This window comes from Rutidosis leptorrhynchoides, chromosome 1, assembly GCF_046630445.1.
Source record: "Rutidosis leptorrhynchoides isolate AG116_Rl617_1_P2 chromosome 1, CSIRO_AGI_Rlap_v1, whole genome shotgun sequence".
Lineage (NCBI taxonomy): Eukaryota > Viridiplantae > Streptophyta > Magnoliopsida > Asterales > Asteraceae > Rutidosis > Rutidosis leptorrhynchoides.
This window is the reverse complement of record NC_092333.1, coordinates 537926178-537941454: the sequence shown is the minus strand read 5'-3', so window position 1 is coordinate 537941454 and position 15277 is coordinate 537926178.

Here is a 15277-nt window from a genome sequence, read left to right as displayed (position 1 = left end):
AAGAACGAGGAGAACACCGTTTCTTCTTGCTCCAAAGATCGAATCCCGCTTCCTCTTCCTTGATTTACACTTAGAATGAAGGGGTTTGAAGTTTTGAGAGGAAAATGAGAAAGAAAAAGGAAATGAAAAATAAGAAAATGAAATGAATGGACCAGAATTGGGGCTTAAATCTGCCCCATACGTGAAAAGACCAAAACGCCCTCACTTCCCCTTTAAAATTACAAAATTCAGAACCAGACTCCCAGAAGAGTCGCGCCGCGGCCCTCTTCCTTCGCACCGCGACCAACAACGTGGTCTGGTGGTCTCGTTTGCATGCTTTCTGATCTTGATTTAAGTTCACTACCGCGCCGCGGTTCCCTTGGTCGCGCCGCGACCTTGGGCGTTTTTCGTCCAGTTTTTAACTTGTCGAACAATAAGACTCGTACCCGTTTCGAGCTCTTCAATCGTGCAACGTACATACACTTTATGACACGTATAACAACCCTCGATCAACTCTCGCACTCTTTACACATGCATACACACACACACACACACACACACACACATATATATATATATATATATATATATATATATATATATATATATATATATATATATATATATATATATATATATATATATATATATATATATATATATATATATATATATATATATTCGTTATACGTCGTACGTGCTCTACATATGTACATCGTACGAATAAACGGGTCTTACAAAAGTTTTAATAAATTGTTTCGGAATTATTCCCCCTAGTTCCTACAAAGTCATTACAGGAACTAAATGGATTATGTGATTTAAAAAGAGTAAAAGAGTTTGGAGGTAACTCATTTGGTTCTGCAAATAAATCTTTAATATTGTAAAACACTTCCAATTTCAGACTGTAATTCTACTGGCAGAGCTAATGGTTCTTTTATAATATCTTATCCTAACTCATGATTATTCAACTCCATAGTACTAGGGATGACAATGGATGTTTTATCCATAGACATCCACCCGATCCGATCCATTTATAATGGATATGGATAATGTAAATGGATGATTAACGGATATGGATATGGATGACCTAAATATTTTGTGGATCGGATATGGATGATAATTTATCATCCACAGATATATCCATTATCACCCGAAATACATTTATACATACATATATACGTATTAAAATATATGCATATTGTGATGACCCGGAAATTTCCGACTAAATTTAAACTTAATCTTTATATAAATTCGATACGATAAGCAAAGTTTGTAATATTGAGTCTCAAAAATTGTGAACTGTTTACATGAAATCATTTGACCTTTGACTACTCCTGACGATTCACGAACAATTGTGTGTAAATAAATATGTAAATTATATATATATATATATATATATATATATATATATATATATATATATATATATATATATATATATATATATATATATATATTGTAATGTTGAATATTAAATGTTCAATGTAAATTATTATGTATATACTACATAATTAATAATATCTAATAAGAATATCTAATATAATGAGTTTAATTATAGTGGTTATAAAAATATTATTATTACTTTCCTTATGATTATTAATAAAAATACTAATAATTAGTATCAGAATTAGTTATAATATTATAGATAATATATAATTATGAAATCTAATGCATTTAATTTGTTATCTTTACTAATATTATTATTAGTATTACTTTCATTATTATTATTAGCATAAATATTTAACATTAATACCAGTGTTATATTTATTATTATTATTATTATTATTATTATTATTATTAATATTATTATTATTATTACTATTATGAATAACTAAAAGCTATCTTTTTGTTTAAAATTATTTATATCATTATTACTTTTATTATAATTAGTATTACTTGGGTATTTTTATGAATGTTATTATCATTAATGCTATTATTATTATTTTTGGTATTATTAATAAAAGTATTATTATTATTACTACATTTATATTTAATAATTATAAATATTGATATATATATATATATATATATATATATATATATATATATATATATATATATATATATATATATATATATATATATATATATATATATATATATATATATATATATATATATATATATATATAAAGAATCAACAAAAGGAATCGAATGCTGTTATATATCACTATCCTTCTGTTTAAATTGTCTAGCTAATTGGTGTATACGTCGAATTCAATTCACAGTAACTAGCCAAAATCAGTTGAATGTCAAAATCAATTTTTATCTTTTTCTTATTGTTTTTTTCCCTGATAGAATCAATCTTGTCGACCTCTTCTGCTTTAAAACTCGATGCATTCTAGTTAATATGAAATACCAATCATCTTTACAATATCAGATATCAATCACAATTACACTTAACAGTTTTAATTAATTTAATTCAAACAGAAATTAGGAAAAACACCAACAGCTGCTCTGTTCGTGTACCATTTATTTGTTTCTTCAAATTTTTAACAATTTTAAAAATCTATTAATGCAGATATGTTAGAAATATTTCATATAAACTATCTGAAAAGTTTCAATTTCCAGTTTTTCCTATCGAGCTCCAATTTTGGAGTCAAAGCTAATTTTTAAAAAAGTCAAACGAAGGATTCAAAGAGAAATTCGAACTCAGATTGGTGTTTCCAGTTAAATTGAAGTTATAGAAAGTTTCTAATACCTATTTTGAACCTTTTTCATTCAGGGATCAAGGTCTAAAACGTTATGAAATTTCGAAATTGATTTGGAGTTCATAAAACAATTTTTCGTATCTGCTGTAACAAAATTTTTATTATTTTTTTTGTTTTAATTAATTCAAACACCAATATATATTGATTCTGTGTTGGTTTAACATTCTAAAAACAATACCTAAATCGTTATTATGAGTGATTATGGTTTTTGGATCGATTAAATTTGGGAGAAGATGAATATAAAATATATACGGGATATATTTAAAGTTTTTGGGTTAATTCCAGAAACACAAGTATGGCAGAACGGTTTATGGTATTAGCGAGTGGGTGAGAGGTCTCGGGTTCGAGTCCAGTCTGGGACGTTTCTTTTTAGACATGTTTAATGAGGTAGATTTCTAATTATTATTATTATTATTATTATTATTATTATTATTATTATTATTATTATTATTATTATTACTAATATTATTATCAAAATAAGTATTATTATTAAGTAATATGATTATCATTATTAATGAGATTTCTATTACTAATATTACAAGTATCAGTAGTAACAAAAATCATTATTAGTATTATTATTAGTAAAATTACTATTATTATTAGTAAATAGTTATTGGTATCAAAACTATCTTTTAAGCAGATAAATATTTTGTACCTAAAATATATTAGTTACATATCCTATAATTATATTAATTTTTCACATAACTACATATATCAAACCTATTAATATTATTTATATAAATACTTATATATAACAAACTATTGATTTTAAATATAACACTAAACAATTATATATATAAATATGGATATATTAATATAACTATATAAATATTAATCCTTTTGAATATATACGCAAATAAAAAATATAAATAATATATAAATTAGGATATAATAAATAAACTTTGTTCAGAACGATTATATGTATTAATATATATATATATATATGAATGATTTAGGTTCGTGAATCCGAGACCAACCCTACACTTGTTTAATGACGTCATATGTATTTTTACTATAAAATACATTAGGTGAGTTTTATTTGCTCCCTTTTAATTGCTTTTGCAATATATATTTTTGGGACTGAGAATACATGCGCTGATTTTATGTTTGACGAAATAGACACAAGTACTTAAAATATATTCTACGTTGAGTTGTACCACCTTGCATATCTTCCCTAACAGCTTGGTAACTAATATTTACATGTTGTAAGAACATGTAAGCGCGAATCCTATTGATAGATCTATCGGGTTTGACCACCCCAACCGGGCTAGTCACTCTAGTATCGTAAACGGTTGCATAGTACTTCATTTTTACTACACTTGGTACAGTGTAGGGAGATTTCATAATAAAGGGGATATGCCATATTAATTGTTAAGTATGGTTACCGAAGCGCTCAACAACTTATAGAATACTTTTATACACTTGAAACTGAAATCTTGTGGTCTATCAAAATTACTGAATTTTATGATTGTATATGATAAACCTATGAACTCACCAACCTTTTGGTTGACACTTGAAAGCATGTTTATTCTCAGGTATGAAAGAAATCTTCCGCTGTGCATTTGCTCATTTTAGAGATATTATGTGGAGTCATTCATGACATATTTCAAAAGACATTGCATTCGAGTCGTTGAGTTCATCAAGATTATTACTAAGTCAATTATAGTTGGATATATTATGAAATGGTATGCATGCCGTCAACTTTCAATGTAAAGAAAGTTTGTCTTTTAAAAACGAATGCAATGTTTGTAAAATGTATCATATAGAGGTCAAGTACCTCGCGATGTAACCAAATGTAATGTATTCGTCCAAATGGATTGGAACGGGTCATCATACATATACATATACATATAACTTACAAATTCTTAAATTATTAACGAAAATAAGGGTTGTAATAGTCACAATTATTAAATTGTTACTATCAATGTTTAAAGTTACATATTTAGATTAGTTTAAACTTATATTTACTTATATTATAACATATTTTGCTTAATTAAATTCACAATCAGCGACAAAATACAATCAAAACATGGTGTAAGAAATCAAACACATAAAGATTAAATATTTACATTTGTTATAATCTATGTTAAATTGATAAATTCATCATTAGATTAACAGTTCATTTGATATCCAACGGATATCTATTAACTCGCTTAATCCATCGGATATGGATATGGACGGATGAACTGAAATTAAATGGATATGGATGAGGAAAATTATAAAAGATATGGATGTGGATATGGCATGATCCGATCCATTGCCATCCCTACATAGTACTGTTGTTATCTTGAATCCATAGCATATAACCTGCAACTGGATTTGATCTCACTATTCGTTACACTTTTACCTAAAATAGGTTCAACTGATTTATTTTGAATGCCTTATAACACTACATCTCTTTTGTTGTCATTAAAACTCATAGTTTTGTTTTTAATTGGTTGTTACATTTCTCAATTTCTCCATCCAAGTAAGATCCAAAATGAAATATGCCCCATGTAAGTCAATGGCAAAAAACCAGTGCGAAAATGTAAGTCACATTCACACACTTTCCGAAACACCTCAAATGTTGACTATTTCCTACCATGACATCCAACTAAGCAGATGGATGTAAAGCCAAGTTCAAATACATAACAATTCTTTTTGTAAAAAAAGTTATGACTACTGCTACTATCCACCATTAGTTAAATCTTTTTACCCATTATTGCACCTTACCTTTTTAACGCCTTTGGATTGGTTTGACCTAGTAAAGCATGTAAGTTAATAGTTGGTTGCCCAAATTTGTACTCATCATTAGCATATTCCACCAACTGTTGATCCTTGTTTTCTATTTCATCCTCCTCTAAACATCCATTATCTATCTTAATCAGATGTAAATTGGGTTTAACGGTAGATTTTTGATTTCTGTGCCATTTCTCATTACAATCATAACATTCACCCTTTCCATCTTTTTGAGCTTTCTTAGTTTCTGACTAGTGTTTGATTATTCTAGTAAATTTTTATGTGTTAGTATTACATGTGATATTTTTACTTGGTGGAAGTACTAAAGCAGATGAAGTTGAATTTCTATTACTCCTAGTATTTAAACCAACTTTATCATTTAGTTTATCTTCATACATCTTTACTAATTCAATTGCTTGACCCAAAGTAAAAGACATTTTTGATTTGACTTCTCTTCTAATCTCTGATTTTAATCGAGCAATTAAACAACTCTTTAATGTTTTATCAGAAATATCTTTTGATTTGCAATATAAATTCTGAAATTCTAAATGATATTGTTGTACTGATCCCTTCTGAACCAATCTTTTTAACTTTTCCACCAGATCATCATATGCAGATGGACCAAATTGCACCTTAATTTTTATAGTGAAATCGGTCATGAATGTATCTTTATCCATTGGAACCAACTACTTGTGAATCCATCCACATGTAAAGAAGCATAAGTTTTGACCTTCTGCTATCTTGTGATATTCAAAGTACTTCTCCGTATTTCATAGCCATTCAGATGGATCACGTCCATTAAATCTAGAAATTTACAGTGTTAATTTCTTTGAAGGAAAGCTTTGATTGAATGTATTCGGCAGATTTCCATATTCACTTGCTTGTGATTTTGTGCCTGTTGACTTTGTGATGCCATTACGATCACTGGTTACAACGCTTGAAGAATTTTCTCAGCTAACCGATCTAATTCACCTTGATTTGATGACTCCGCCAAGATCAAGCAACGCCTGTCCAACCTAGTTTAGCTACTAGGTAGCTCCACATTAACAATACCTATAAAAAGGTAAACAACGCGAGGGGTAAGCAAAAGCTTAGTGAATGGGAAAATTTTACATATATGCATACAACATAACAACTTGCATCCACATCCTAATAAAGCATACAAAAGCATCTCGTCAAGTATTAACAAGCGTATAACCACAACGTAATATGCTATACACTACAACACACACACAGAGACACTATACGGTTAACCATAAGCACAGGAATGGTTCTCGTGAATGAACCATCAGTTGTTAACAACAACCATTAGTGATACGAACACACAATTCCCATTAACCCCACGGGTGGTATCAAATGCTCGAACTTTAAACTCCACCCCAGCACATGTTATGGTGATACGAACACACAATTTTCACCATAACACCCGTGGTGATATGAACACGTGATTTTCACTACCTCGCTAGATGTGGTATTGAGCACACGAACTTGAGTGAACCAAACACACGGATAACACTCTAGTGAATCCAACACCCGGAATTCACTAAACCACATCTAATACAAGCAAGTAAATCATATACACAAATATATAATTGTCCCACTCACCTTGGTATGCACGCTCAAGCCATGTATGACAATCACCGTCATCACATCCGATCATGTATTCACCTATATAAAACATAGGCATACGGACACATATACATGCATTCTCTATAAGAGAATCCGACACCATCAACCCTTAAACTAGGGTTTTCACCTTGCTCACCAAAAGCCCGCCTCGCTCGAGGCACTGAAAAACTCAGGACTGGCCCTGATCACTAGACACCAATAACCCCAAATTTCTAAGTGAAATGGGTTTACACACCTATTACTAACTCAAACCCTAACCCAAAATGAAAATAAAATAACAAAATTTGGATTAAGCTTTACCAGTTGAGCCAAAGAGAAGCCTAAAAGCTGGACACACCAAGATGAACTCCAATTTGGGTGCAAGTCACCATCTCCCTTTCAATTAAAGCTTCCTCTCTCTAGGGTTTGTTCCTCTCACTAGAGCTTAGAGTTTTGAAGATGAGAAATGAAAATGGGAAGTCCATATATGTTCTTGGGGTTAAAACCCGTCCCCATGCATAATTGCACTCAAGTCCACCATTTAAAAAATTTGCAAAAGAGTCCTTCTTCCATTCTGCGCAACGAGCAAAATTTGGAGCGGCGCGCCATTCAACTCGTTTCAGAATCAGGGTGTTAAATCGACACATTTGTTAGATATCACTAATAATTACTTTGTCACCAAACTGAAATCTTGTACCTTGTTCGTTGGTTCCACTCAATGTGCGACTACGTTTAATTTTGTTTTCAACTCAACGGAAGCAAATATTACTCGACGAGGTAAACACATTACTTGTCAGCAATTAATAGTAAACGGTGTGAACATGATATGACCGAAACGGGCGGATTTAAATTTATATTTAGCGGGGCCTAAATCGTACTTCTCCTTATTATGGTGAGTAAGGGAAGTATGACTTAGGGTCGAATTTTTAAGATATCAGTAGAATATAATCTATAACTAAAACTTAGAATAATCCTAAAGTGAAGGAGTAGTGGTTTATAACCTAATTTTGGGTTTTCTAGTTTATAATATAAAATAATGTAAATGCGATAAAATTTGTAATTCAGATAAGGTTAAAGTAAGTGCATACTATGGGTTCATCAGTTATTTTGCCGAGGTTATGGAATGTTGGCTCATAAATAGGTAGTGACATTGCATTCACTACACTGGTCCTAACGCCCCTGTCATAAGACATGTCACTGGGTAATGCGTTAGGCTTGAAGATTCTGAATAGACAGCAACGTCCCTTACCCCCAATGCCCGTGCAATATGACTACAAGAATCATACACGTTCAGACAGCTCATCCAAATGATCGACTCGGTTGGGTGACGTATTAACATTCCACAAAGGTCTAAACTTTCTTAAGCACAATGAAATATAAGGTATGCCATATCCGAGAGACGTGATGTGTTTCGATGCTTTCGTTAATGATTGAGTTTTAAAAGATATTTAGGCCCTTAAAAGAGTTCAACCATAAAGAACACCATGACCAAGTTGGTTTGACCTCCATGAACATGTTCGGTTATCCTTACGGTTCAATCATTTATGTGTTTAAACAAACAATTCCTTAATTAACTAAGAATCCCTCAAGCGGGGTGCAATGCTTGAGACCGCGTTATGGTGAAGTGTACTAATCAGCACTGACCGAGTTCCATGGCCTTACTTAGCAGAGGTACAGCTTACAACAACCGTTGTGCTTCAGCGTGCACGTACGAAGTTTATATGCTTGGTGACTACACTAACATGGTCTAAGAACGACAATGTACTATGGGCCTAGTTAGATGTTTCACTATGATAGAGTCCTCAGTTGGAATGCAAGGCTCGGTGGACTTACTACAACCGGTGTGCTTCAGTCAAACTTACGTTGTATCCAATAGACTTCTCTTACCAAGGGGTGACACAGATAGTGTACTCTGAATCGGGGTTCGCAACTTCCCAATAACAGAGCTGATAACTACGTTCTATTAGTTGGAAAAGCGATTGAGTTTAAAGCATAATCGGAAAGCATTTCGACAACATACACAAACCATAATATTATTTCGGCATTATAACTAACTACATCATATCATACACTAAAGATAACTACTCGCTAATCATGGTAACAATATCACAAAGCATAATAATGAAAGACATTATGTAAAGACAAAGGATAGAAGTACCGGTAGATTAAACGAGTTTCGAATACAAAAGTGAAAACTTCAAACTCTAGACCGCTCCTAATACAATCTTCGACATTCTTCTCCGGGTACTAGGTTTCCCGCACGGAGTCAAATACCTTGAAAGTATGACGAATATTGTAGAGAGAGAGAGAGAGAGAGAGAGAGAGATAGACAGAGAGAGTGAGAGAGAGAAGTGAATTAAAGTGTATGTAAAAATGGATGACAAATGGCCTTTTAATAGAAAATGATTTTTCTGTCATATGGCTGGCAGGCCGTATGGCTTGGCAAACCGTTTCTTGTGCCCAGATGCTGGCAGGCCGTTTCTGATGTAGGCAAGCCGTATGGCAGGCTGGATGGCAGGCCGGATGGCAGGCCGTATGGCAGGCCGTATGGCCCCTCTGGTCTGCTGTTTTACAGAGATCAACTTGATTTTCGGGGTAGTAACTTGTCTTTCACCGTTTTCGCTCTAGAATCTTTGTTTTAGCTCCGATTCTCTTAATTCTTCTTGCACCGGCTTCTTAATTACTTGATCTTCACTCTTAACGGGCAAAGCGAGTATTTGATGATAAAGCTTGGAACTTTATTGTTTTTGAGCCTCAATACCGGGGTAAAAACGTGACTTTTTTTCCGATATCAGAACAATATCATCTATACGTAGTAATTGCTTTAAACTAACTCTATGACTATGATTAACTACCTAGTTAAACACTAATTAGAAGTGTACGTCAAGCGATTAAGTTAAGTAGTTAATAGTGAAAGATGTGAACAATATCAAGTTATCAACTACATATACATTCGTTTACTCAAGCGGTTACCTTGGAAACCACAATGCTATCTAATTAAAAGAAGTGTACGTTAATGAATTTAGACCATTATATATGGTCTAAACTCATTAACGTATGATGGCGTGATAGGATGTGATAGAGTGTTTTTGTAGGGTATAGTGATGATGTGGCAAATGTGATGGTATGATGGCCTGAAGGAGTTTGTAATAGTATGACGTGACAGTTGTGTGATATGAAAATAGGTCCCACATTCTTGTTTTCTTTTTAATTTTCTTTTACTTATTTAATTTTATTATTTTGTTTATTATTATTATTATTATTAATTATTATTGTTATTATTATTTAATTAATAAAATATAAAAAAATAAAATTTAACAACACATTTATTAATAAACACAAAGATGGTTACATTATTTAAAGTACAACATAATTAAACTATAACACAATAATAACGACATTTAAAACATAAAACCATAATCAAACTAAACATTAAAAACAACGTATGCTCGAGTGAATCGTTCGGCTACACCTTCACGATCTCTATGAATCTAAATTCGAGATCATGGAACTTGTTCAGCGACTTTCACCCTCTTCAGCATCTAATTCTTCAGCGTATGCTCGTAAAAGATCCAACTCGTATTCGTCATCCGATTCTCAAATATCGAAAAGTTTAAACAAAGATTGTATATTAAAATTTATTTATAAAAAGTTAGAAATAATAAAAGAATATTGAAAGAAATGTGTGAAAAAAATGATATGTGAAATGTGGTATTTATAAAAAAGATTTTTTATTTTTTAAGTTAACGGCTATATAGCCGTTTGAATCATCATTTGGCACCATCCCATTCGCAGCTTCCAACCTCACGCCACCATATCCACCGTGATGCAGCCATCGCGCCACCTAAAAGTTTGCACCATTATGTCGCAATGTGGCGTCATGGTGGCGTGATGGTGGCAAAATTCATACGGTCACGCCGCGTTAACAAAGGTCATATGGCATAATTTGGTTTTAATTTGTAACGAAACATTATACATAATATCATTTAAACACAATCAAACACTGTTCGCGTAATTATTTTATTATCGAGGGTATTTTCATCTTTTTATTTATTTCAATGGTGATGATAAATTCACTATTTATTTTAATAGATTCATTTTTATGGTGCATTATCCATTAATGCACAACATAAGTGAATATATTAAATAAATAAGTGAAAATATCATAAATGTATGGTTCAATAAAAAAAATTATATAGAAAAAAAATGATAATTTCCTTAATTGGTATGAGTAAGTAAGAAAGTGTCCACATATCAACCTGTTCTAAGATGCACAGGTATCACACATGTTATCTATAAGTGAATAACAAGTTAATTATGCATAGTGTAATTTTTATAAAAAGTGAAGTATAACATCATGGTTTAATTAGAATAGCTAAGTTTCAACTAACAAAAGAGTGATATAAATGTGGACAGTATAAGTCAATTATTTTTGGATGATTGTGAATCTAATCTTCACCTATCAGTAATAGACTTATAGATGTAAAAAAGTTTTGTCATTTAGTAGTTGCATTTTATCATATTGGCATTTGTGTTTCCAATCTTCTTCAAGTGACATTTGAAATTGAAGATATTTCTTTCCTTCAGTATTATCCAATTACTCTGTGTTTCACTCTTATTGTCTATCAACAAATTTTTTTAAATTTATATTTATTTATTTTTTGAAAAGCAAATTATTATTAGATTACACACAACATAAGTATATATATATATATATATATATATATATATATATATATATATATATATATATATATATATATATATATATATATATATATATAGTTTCATCATCAAGAGGAAAGTATTTTTTTTTGGATGGGGGAAGTAAATTTTAATTTTTATATTATCGTTTTTTTGAATTTTTTTTTTCTAACATCAAGATTCGGATAAAATATGAATATTTAAAAATAACACTTTGTGATAAATGTGATTATTTTAGCGGAAAAACACAAGAAGAAAGAAATGATAACATTCATTGTGATGAATGTTATTATTCGAGCGTTTTTTTTTTCAACTAATGTGAAGTTTTTTTCAAAATTTAGCCCGATTTAGAGTTTAGGGTTTAGGGTTTAGTCCCTAAACTCAAAATTCCTAAACCTTAAACTCTAAACCGGTCGTGTTAAAAATTCAATGTAAACCCTAAACCCTAGTTTCTAAACTCAAAACCCTAATTTTTAAACTCTAATAGCTAAATCCTAATTTTTGAACCCTAATTTCTAAACCCTAATTACATAATCCCTAATTTTGAAACCTTAAAAAAAAAAAACTCAGAAGAATAACATTCATTGCAGTGATTGTTATCATTTATTTCTTCGAGCGATTTCCCGTTAAAATAATAATATTTATCAAAAAGTGTTTTTTTTAATGTTATGTGATTAATTCCAATACATCTCAAAATAGGATTCATAATTTGTGATTTTAAAACCCGCGAAATCGCAACCATGACATCCTGTCCTCATAAAAATTAGGACTCACCTTATTATTTAATTAAACAAATTTACAAGTAATAAATCTAATAATACAAGTAAATACTCCAAACCATCCATTGTCAAATATCCTTGAAAAGTACGTATTGGAGCACGAGCAAGTGAGGCCTAGAGGAAGACTATGGAAATACGGATCCTTCATGAGGGCGGTTTGAGGACGTTTTTATCACCTAATGGTTGAAAATAACCTAAGGTGCATAATGATAGACCAAGTCAGCTTTTATATATTTAACCAACAACTATTGATATCGACATCCACCATGCCTTCAAATTATACCGCAAAAATCAGCAGGAAAAAGAAATGAAAGATTAAGCTTTTATGCATGTAAAACAAAGAACTCCATTTTCTTAATTACTCCATTTATTCTCAATTTCTTTTATATAGCATGATGATATATACAAGTATAAAACGAGTCAAACGACGTCAGCAAGTTTATAGTGACCTAAAATGTATTCATACGTATATACATCCTAATCTTATACATAAAATTCAAAATTAGACTATATTGTAAAGTAATAATAAAATACTAGTTAAAAAGACCCTTGAATTCACTAGTTTGGTTAAGAAAAATATGAAATTTATAAGTAGAAAAAATTGGTTACTATAATAATCAAATTGACCCGAGTGTTTCACTTCAAAGAATTGTGTGTCCACAATTGCTATTTTATGGCCATCAATTATAATAACATAAATGGTACAATAGTTTTTGAAACATGACCAAGAAAACCTTAATAAATATATTCACAACATAATAAATTTGACTGTTTTACATGCTTAAAGTCAACGTAAACTCTCATACATAATTAAAAATCTAAGAACCCAATAATATTTAAAACATGTGCTTCGAAATCTACACAAATCATACGTACAAATACATATTCTTAGATGTAAATCGAGAATGAACCAAATCTTATCAAATTAGGTAATTTCAAGCAACGAAATTACCTCTTTACATGATCGATGAGTACCAAATATGGTTAAAATCCTAACTTATTATCAACATTCAATGTATAGAGTTAAGTGATGTATAAACGTATCAACATTAACATAAAATGTAATATGAAGTCCATTATAATAAAAAAAATCCCACACAAAAAAAAATTAAATTAAATGTGTCAAAATAGCTACCAGAAACAAATTCAAATCCACATACCTTACATCCGTTATAAACCATTCTTTAATGGAGGAATGATAACCGACAAACACACCTGGTGAATACACGGTTTAGTCTAAAAGAACATACAAAATATGATCACTTGCAATATGATCACCTAGCCATCTTCATATCATAACAGAGTTTAATATATCATCAATATGGTCACCTAATAAACCGTCAGTTTGCTCAGCAAACCGTTCCACCGAAGCATCATTGTTGATAACCAGGTTTTCTATTTCGTTTCAAAGTGAGGTGTCAGCTAGTCGCAATAATATTGTCCTATAGAGGTCAGCCTGCACTTCACTGTGGGTAAATTGAGCACGATATTGCAATAATATGTACATTATATATTAGCCTTATAGTTTTTGTAGCTCTTTAACATGCAATGTACATAGCGTAAAGCTTAACTAATGAATAGGTAGACACAACTGTTGGAGTATGATACAAATCCAAAGCGAGCGGAAGCATTTTTAAAACTTTAAAAAATCATACTCTTCCACGGATCATTGTACAAAACTTTAGCAAACAAAATAAATTAACGAAACCGAACAAGAGAAGATTAGAATACAACCTTTGTAGCCTTTTGAAGATCGAATTTGAAAACCCAAAGAAGAGTTACTCTAAACGGTAGACACCCAAAGTTCCAACTTTGCTTCGATCTATACCTTCTACTTAACGGATATTTTCTTCTTCGTTATTTCCACCAAAACCGAACCCAATTATAGATTTCAAGTATTTTGGTTACTTGAAAATAAGAAAGAAAAATATCATTTTTTTTATGTGTGTTTTTGTATCTTTTTACATAACATTTCCAATACCAAAACTTGGTATTATATATTACATAATTGATACAATTAATACATCTAGTACAAATGTAATAAATAAAGATTTGGAAAGATTTGCAAAATCAAATCTTTATATAAAATAAGATTTACAAAATCAAATCATATTTTATAAATCAAATCAAATCTTATATCTTATATAAAATATGATTTGCAAAATCTAATCAAATCTCTACATATTTAGATTTGTAAGTATATGTATACACATAAAAAAAACTTACTTAATTTATTAAACCATTAACTAATGATTAATAAATTAATTTCTGATTAGAAGGTATATCAAACAATTTACGATTGGCCTTTGTGTGTAACCGAATAGGATAAATGGACTTTTATCATTTAATGTAATGGGCATATCTTCGGAATATATGTACCACGGTCAAACCACGGTAGAACTGTAGCCAACCCGAGAACATATTTTCAACAGACTCCCACTTGCATTGACATTAATAATATTGGTCTGTCTTAAAAGACACACCATGTGTAATAACTAGTCTGCTACGTTACACTCCTATATTTTGATTTATATCAATCATCCTTTTGTTCAAGATATCTATATGAACGTGTGACATAGTTAAGTGTCAATCATCATCGTTCAAGATTATGTTTCCCGATGGAGATTTGTGGTGATCAAATAGACTGCAATTGCATTAATTCAGTCGTAGCATGGCCATGAATTTAATTCAGCACAAATCAACGAGGGGCCCAGAGATATCGCTTAAAGAAGAAGGAACAAATTGCTTCAACTGTATAGACATCCACCACATTCCATG